The sequence below is a fragment of the Squalius cephalus genome, assembly GCF_949319135.1.
Source record: "Squalius cephalus genome assembly, chromosome: 9".
Lineage (NCBI taxonomy): Eukaryota > Metazoa > Chordata > Actinopteri > Cypriniformes > Leuciscidae > Squalius > Squalius cephalus.
Window position 1 is genome coordinate 12509892 of NC_137130.1, and position 8305 is coordinate 12518196.

Genomic DNA, 8305 nt, shown 5'->3' on the forward strand with positions numbered 1-8305 from the left:
CTTTAGCCCCGCCCACCAATTTGCTCATGTCATGTAGTAGTAAATACGGTTTGAGGCAGACGCAAACACTCCAGCAACAAAACAATAGATCCCTCTGTTAAGGCGAGACACGGCAGGCAAAAACATCTTTTTTTTTTACTGGTCAATTTTGAGATTTTTGGATATTTGTCTTCAATAACATGTGTTCTTTCAGACTTGTGTTGAAAAAAAGTCCGAAATACACATTTAGGTCTTTATTTTATTACACTTTGCCTGTTTGCGTCTGTAGATTTCTCATAAATTCAACAAAAGTTTGCGTTCTTAATCAACATGCTGCTCCGCGATCTCTGCCGGCACCCTTTCATCAGAAGCACCGTTAGGAAGCTCTCTCTCTTGTGTACAATCCTGTCGGATCCAAATATGGTCATTTCCTTTTTATCAGCAACCAATCGCGAAAGTAAAAGGGCTGAATGCGCAATCTCATTGGCTGATGAAAAATCTTTAAAGCCCGTTTTCTCAAAATGACTTTTCTCTCATACTCTAAGTTCGAAATCTCCACTTCAGTAGCACCTATATACACCAAACCTTCCAGTCTTGTACCTAGTTATATTATGAAGACATTTGCAGAGGGATTTGTAAATAAATTATTCCTAGCCTGATTTATATAACATTTTATTCCAAAAAACACGGCGAAAATCATTTTTTTAAGGCTATTGACAGTATTTTCTGATTTACAGGATAACAAAAGTAGATATCCATAAATCCCTCTGTAATTTTTTTTCCATCTAATATGTGAACACAATGAAAAAATAATTTTTAACCTGGCTTTATCCAATACTCAGATTTCGTTTTTTAAAATATATGCAAATTAGTGCATATTTGATTAGATATTGCCTAATTTGCATATTTAAACATCAAATTACAGAAAACTTGTAATACATTTTTTTCTCATCTTAATGTTGGTAATCAACTGGAAAAGTTTCATGATGATATCTGCTAGTTAAAATTTTTACCCTATTCACCTGTAGTGTCTCGCCTTAAGTGCCAATTTGTGGAAAAACACAGTCTTTGCATTGCAATCCTTGTGATCCTAACATTAAGAAAGTGTGAATGGACTTCATTTTCCAGTCGGATCGTGTCAGTTAGACACGACGAACGAACGATTTTACTGTGGATTCGTTTTAAAACCATACACAGTTTGCAGGCTTTTAAGAGAAACTGAAAGTAAAAGATGGTGCAGTGACGACTATATTGGATCCGACAGTAATGTTGCAGCACACAAGTGTGAGTAACAATGTTTTTACCATGTGTCACTTTAGCTTTTTGTGTTACAGATCTTTTGAGTATTTATAGCCTGCTGATCTTTTGAGTATTTATAGCCTGCTGTAGAAAACTGTCAAACTGTGAATAGTTGTGATTTACTGTTCTTTCCTTTGCTTTGGAATTTATGGTTAATGCAGAGGGTACCTGGATATGGAGGGAAAGCACGTGGAGAACGCTGCTTTTGTTATTGTTTTGATGGAAGCCATGGCTGTAATCCTGAACAAAAGATTCAGTGAGCGACATTTTTGTTATCTGTACGACATTTGATTTAAAACACAACACTGCAAATAACAATGTAGGCCTATACTGTACGTTTTTCACTTTAAAAACGAAAAGATGAACAATGAATAGCCTATAAGAAAGTCATTGCAACAAACAATGGTACAATCAATTATAATTCTGTTTAAAGGACAAGTTCGGTATTTTACACTTAAAGCCCTGTTTTCAGATAGTTTCTGATGAAATAGAACGGTTAAGATTAAAATTTGGACACATGCTGCTGGCCCGAGAATTTTCGGTTTCTTTCGCTTTCCCCCCCACCTCCACAATGGCTGCATAGGTGCACTGGAACAATCCTTCCTAAAACGCACTGATATGCTCACACAAAAATCGCTGCAAAAAAATGCTTTCCAACAGGTGTTTTACCATTCGTTGTAAAACTGTGGACCTATTTTTACAAACGCCTCACACCCGTACATTCTTCCGTTGAGAGCTTGAATAATAGACACTCCAGTCCAGTTTCCGGCGGCGGAGTAATACCGTACCTCACAGCACATCCAATACAAGTCAATGGAGTTGGACAAAAACTACGATAAAACCTGTTGGAAAGCATCTTTTGCAGCAATTTTTGTGTGAGCATATCAGTGAACACCCCTGACCACTCGGTGAGTTTCACGTCTTTGTAAACAAAAGTTTAATGCGTTTTAGGAAGGATTGTTCCAATGCACCTACAGTATGCAGCCATTGTGGAGGTGGGGGGGAAAGGGAAAGAAACCTAAAATTCTCGGGCCAGCAGCATGTGTCCAAATTTTAATCTTAACCGTTCTATTTCATCAGAAACGATCTGAAAACAGGGCTTTAAGTGTAAAATACCGAACTTGTCCTTTAAACAAAACACCGCAAGTTATCCTGTTAACTGTAACTGTGGGAACTCCAAGTACTTATAAAGCATATGTGATACGCATAAATGTTTCACATTGTTGGCAAATGTTTCAACATTGTAACAAGATATTTTTTTTTACATCGGAAATTTTCAAATGAATTCCACACGTTTAATGGCGGGGACGTTGAAAATTTACTTCCAAGTTTTGAACGCAGCACGCCTATCAAAATGGAATGTTTGAAAAAGAGTGTCAAACACAGGATAGAAAATAGCTTATTACTTCTAAATTCGTATGTTTTTGATGTAAAAATCTTGATACATTATAAGTGGACCTCAGTGAACATTATAAAATAAAAAATCCAAGCTGATTTAATGAACTATTAAGATTCACTCAGAAAACATAATTATTTGTGCTTAAAAATCCAAGGTACACATCTTGTACACATCTACACAATTCGGTCATTATTCACCCTCATGTTGTTCGAACCCCGTAAGACTTTGGTTCATCTTCAGAATACAAATGAAGATCTTTTTGATAAAATCTGAGAGCTTTCTATCTCTCCAAATACAGCTACGCAACTGAAACGTTGACGCTTCAAAAAGTTCATAAAGAGATTGTAAAACTATCCATATGAATTGAGAAGTTTCGTCCAAATTTTCTGAAGAGACTCAATTGCTTTATATGAACAGAATTAATTTAGGCTTTTTATTCACATATAACCGCTCAATTCAAATGGATTCGTTTTATGATCTCTTTATGAACTTTTTGAAGCGTCAAAGTGGTACTTGCGTAGTTGTCAATGGAAGGACAGAAAGCTCTCAGATTTAATTTAAATATCTTCGTTTATTTTTCGAGGATGATCTAAAGTCTTACGGGGTTGGAACGGCATAAGGGTAAGTGATTAATGACAGAATTTAAATTTTTGGGTGAACTATCCCTTTAATGCAAGGTCTAGCATCTAGTGTTTTTAACAGTTGACTTCTTTTAACTTGGGCGCTTCTCTGACATGCTTACCACGCTGCAATATGAAAAACAATGGAAAACCATAGCAGTTGAATGCAAAAACGTGTGAACCGTCCCAAATGTAAAGTAATTGCACAGTATCTTTAAATTGACTTAAATCAAGACTTATTTTCAGTGCATAAATCATGAATTGTGTCATTTTCTTACCCCATTGACATAATTCCAATTTTTTTTTAATTTGATTACATTTATTTAGTTTTATGTATGTTACAGCATGGGAAAGAATAGGCTACCATGTAAGATTTTTGCAGTGCAGTGTTTTTAGTGTATTCTGACCTATTTTAAAATGCCTTTTTAAAATGACATTTACAATTCAATTCCCCACTATTGAAGTGTTAAATGGTCATTTCACATTCTAGGCCCAAAGGGTTCTATCACATGGCAATAATAATTCATCGGGTCATTAGTCGCAGAAGCCCCTCAATCACGGCTGTACCGTTGCTGTCAGCATGTCCAGCCGCTCATGAACATCAGTGCTTTAGGTCCAGGGTCCACGCAGAGGCTAATGGAAGCATGCAGCTATATTTCCCACAGGTTTTCCAGAGGTTGTCCTCATTCACAGGCATCCAGTCACCCCCCGCTATCAGGAATACAACAGCTCATTAGCGTCTGCCTGCTTTTAATGAATAAATCTGCATACGCTAATTACGTCTGATTGTGTCTATGTGGTGCAGTCGCAGGCTGACTGATGGTACGGGGAAATTGCCGTAATATAGGCTGTCTGACTCACAATCATGTTTATGATTATGAAACACATGTTGTCTTCTCCACACGCCAGATACCGGCAGCGCATTGTAACACTGGTTATGTTGGTTTGTAATAAGCTAGCAGGTGATTCTTATTCCGGTCACTCTTGGCGACTACACAGATTGCATTTTAAAACCAATAAGGTTTGATGAAATTGTATTTGGTCATGACTGCCATATGCAAGTTATTACTTTTAATCTCGTGCATGAAATTTCTATGAGATACATATTCGAGATCAAGTTTGATCACGTTTGTATCAATGTACTGTTGTGGTAACCTGGTATAAGGGGTTGCTGGTACAGTTTATGAGTATTGGAGATGGGTCTCTCCAGCACCTGGTAATTGCTCGGCTAACACTGTCATTTTCTTTTTCTAAGCGACACAGTCGATAAATCAAATAAATGAGGCCTTTGTCGAGGTTAGATGTGTTGCACAGTGCAGAGTTCAGCCTTTTCTATTGTCTGAGATTTCTAACAAACACCCCACCATTGATCTTTTCACAGTACATCAATAACCGAGAAAGGGGAAGTAGTAGTTGTGTTCATACTGTGTAGAAAAGTATAAGGAAAATCACTTTCCTTTGTTTCTTTACAGTAAGTGCAGTGCAGTAAAGGTGCTTTTAAAAGTTGTTTTGGAAAAGTTAAAGCATTCTGTGAAGGTTAGTCATGGTATGTGATAAAAGTGTGATAACGTTATTTTAAGAAGTAGATGCAACTGATTACAAAAGATGTTTTTGAACTTAGTAGAGCATTTCTGATTTCTGAGAGTAATGACACATGAGACATCAATAACAGCAGAAATGCTTTTAAGTAGAGCGTTTCTGATTTCTGAGATTGAGACATGAGATCCTTAAAGTATGCTGACAGTACATGGTAAATAAAGGATATTTCCGATCACATTCAATAAGGGTGTCATGAAATTTCCAGAACTACTATAGCAAATGTCATTTTTTTGTCTCTCAACACACTTTTTTAAATAAATTCAATATTTAATCAAGCACTATCTCAACCAACACAAATAAGCTTAGAAGTGGGATTTAAAATCAACGAAGGTTAAATGAGATAATAATGAAATATTTTAAACTGCCTTTGCGATTTATGAAATATGATTATCATAACCAGTGACATTTTTTATATATCAGACACATTAGATCTATACCAATGGACAGGTTACAGTCACTCATCTCCAGTCGCATGCATATAGAATGGGCATTCAGATATCCATAAGAGCTGTAATCTTTACTGTCAGGCGCCCTCAGCACCTAATCATTTGTGAAGCATGTTGTCCATCCTTGAGGCTGTCAGCCTCGAGCAACTCAACCCTCAATTCCACTGGATAGCTTGATTGCTGCGCCATTACACAGATGCCCCATTCAACCCGTGAAAGGCCAGCACACTCGATTTTATGTGGAGTGCCAGTGTGTCCTATTCTATCTGGATGCATCTTATTTTTGTGTATGTTTATGATTCAAAGATTAGATTCAGCATTTGACGATTAAAGGTAATTAGTCAAACTGTGTTACAGGCCTACTGAGAAATTGACGAGAACTTGTAGAGTGGTTAAGATGAGTAGTAGCATTTACTTCATAATGGCTCCATTCCAAATGCTGAAAAGTATATAAAAAGTATATAGTATATGTTTAATTGAATAAAATTAACTATTTTACACAATGTTGGTGTGTATTTGCTTAGCAACATGCAACTGGCAAACTCTATTGAAATCAATTGTGAGTTGGGTCTCCCATGTGCACTTTGACTGATGATCGCTAATTAAATTACCAATAATATGAAATTGTTGACTATGTAGAATCGTCTATTCCCATAGGATTTGGAATAGAGCCATTAAAGCTCTTTGACTGGCAGGTTTATAGGAAAGCATTTCTGTATACAAACACAAAATGCTGCTGTGAGCAAGTAAGGACATGCTACTGCTTTACAAAATAGCTTACATGAATTAGCCGTATAGCAGATCTATACAGGTGGAGCTGGGGAAGTTGGAGGGTTTCTGAAAGTGTGCTGCAATTGGTACAGAAAAGGCTGACTAGTTTGAAGGTTGAGCAGCAAGCTCACTGGCGACTGATACAGCAAGGACCAATCAACTGTGCTCTACAGGGCTGCCAACTCTCACGCATTGAGCGTGAGACTCACGCAATTGACACTTTTCACACGCTCTCACGCCACAGATCCATTTTCTCACGCACAGAAAAATTGCGGAGCAAAGAGGTACTTTTAATATTAAACTAATTCTCAGCTCTTAGATTCCGACAATTTTATTACGAAATTCAGACAAAAATACGTTTGGCGCTTGTAAATGTGACGTGACAGATCGCTGAGCGCCTCAGTTCAAGTGCACGTGAACCGATCATCTGTTACTTTTTTATTTAAAGATGCAGTACAACTTACCAAAAGTATACATAATATCGACCAATTAGTGTTTTTCAACCCCGGAAAGAGGTCAATGTAACAGCAGGAGAACACATAACGTTACATTTAGCTCAGGAAAGCCATTTAATGACCATAGCATGTTAATTGAATAGAAAAAATAGCTAGAGAGGAGATTTTGCTGAGCACTATTACATATTTATTATATTTTTACTTATGTCATTAAATAATTGTTATTATAACAAAAACTGCATTATATTTAATTTAATTTGTTATTTTTAACCTTTAATAATACCAGCAGATTGGGCCCTCTATGTTTACAGCTTTAGGTGAGATTATTTTTTTTAAATAAAATGTAAAATAAACATGTATCCAAATTAGTCAATATTGAATCAAAATCGGAATCAAATCACAAGAATGGAATTGAAATCTTGAAATTTTTGTCAAGCAATAATAAAAACTGTATCCTACCAGTCATTGTACAATGTAAACATTGTAACATGTTGTCACTAAACTTCATAAAATTCTATTTAGTTACCAAATGTTTTGACAATCACAATTACACTTATTGTGATGCAATATTTGTTTTTACATACCCCCCCCCCCCCCCACACACACACACACACACACACACACCCCACCCCCGCCCCAAAAAAAAAAAAAAAAAACCTTTTCACTCCAAGCTAAACTCAAAAGTTGGCAGCCCTGGCTCTATAGAGAATGATGTGATTGCAAGCAGATTGAGTAAAGGACCTATCAGTCTGCTGAGCTCTCTCATGAGTTTCATGACAGAACTTTATATTTTTAAGAACCTCAAAAAAGGCTTAGTAACCTCAAAAAAGGCTTTGCTCATCCGGAGGTATACCTGTAAATTGAGAATCAAACACCTTTATCCTCTGTGCTAAAATGCTTATTCTTTTGTTCCTTGTTTCTCTTTAGGTGTTTTCACAAACAGTGACAGGAAGAGTGTGTCTCTTTAAAACAGACAACCACAGACAGGTCACTATTGACATCTGAAAGGTGCTTATGATCCTGTCAGAGGTTTATCACTGTTATGCACTGCGATCACAGAGGACCTTTCAAATGATGTTGCACTGCACTATTCCAGACTTTCCATCCCCATCAATTATGCTTTCAAACGCATTCATACTCTAAATGCAAAACATTATTTTGTACTGTATGTCTTCCCTCCCAAGGCTAGCAGAAGGCACGTGGACATTCACAGACCTCTCAATACACGTGATAATCATAGCTTCTAGTCTATTTTTGAAATGCAGTCTCATCTCGTTCAAAAAGTGGACACTCATTTTAGGCAGTTTGTTCAGTTCCAGGACCACTTGTGAGCATTTCAGTAGTCTGGAACCCTCCTGAGAATAGTGCACATCAATCAGAGGGAGGTCATTACTGATTCATCATCAAGGAGAGACCATAATGGTCGATTGTAAGCCTCATTTTACTCTCGAAACCTACTTATGATTACATTTGATTAAAAAAGATGCAGCTTGCATTTTATAACATTTTTTTCAGTAATAAAGTACTTGTATCACTGAATATGAATCAGAAAATGGAAGAAAATGATGGAAGTACACCTGTCTCGAAGATTTGATTAAAGGGTTCAGGGGACCATAATCAGATAATTTAATCTTTATTTTATCATATAAACCCTAAGTTGGTGGTTTGAAGTTCATGTGTGCAATGTGAATCCTACTAATTCAGTCATTGTTAAATAAAATCTCCCACTGTTAAATT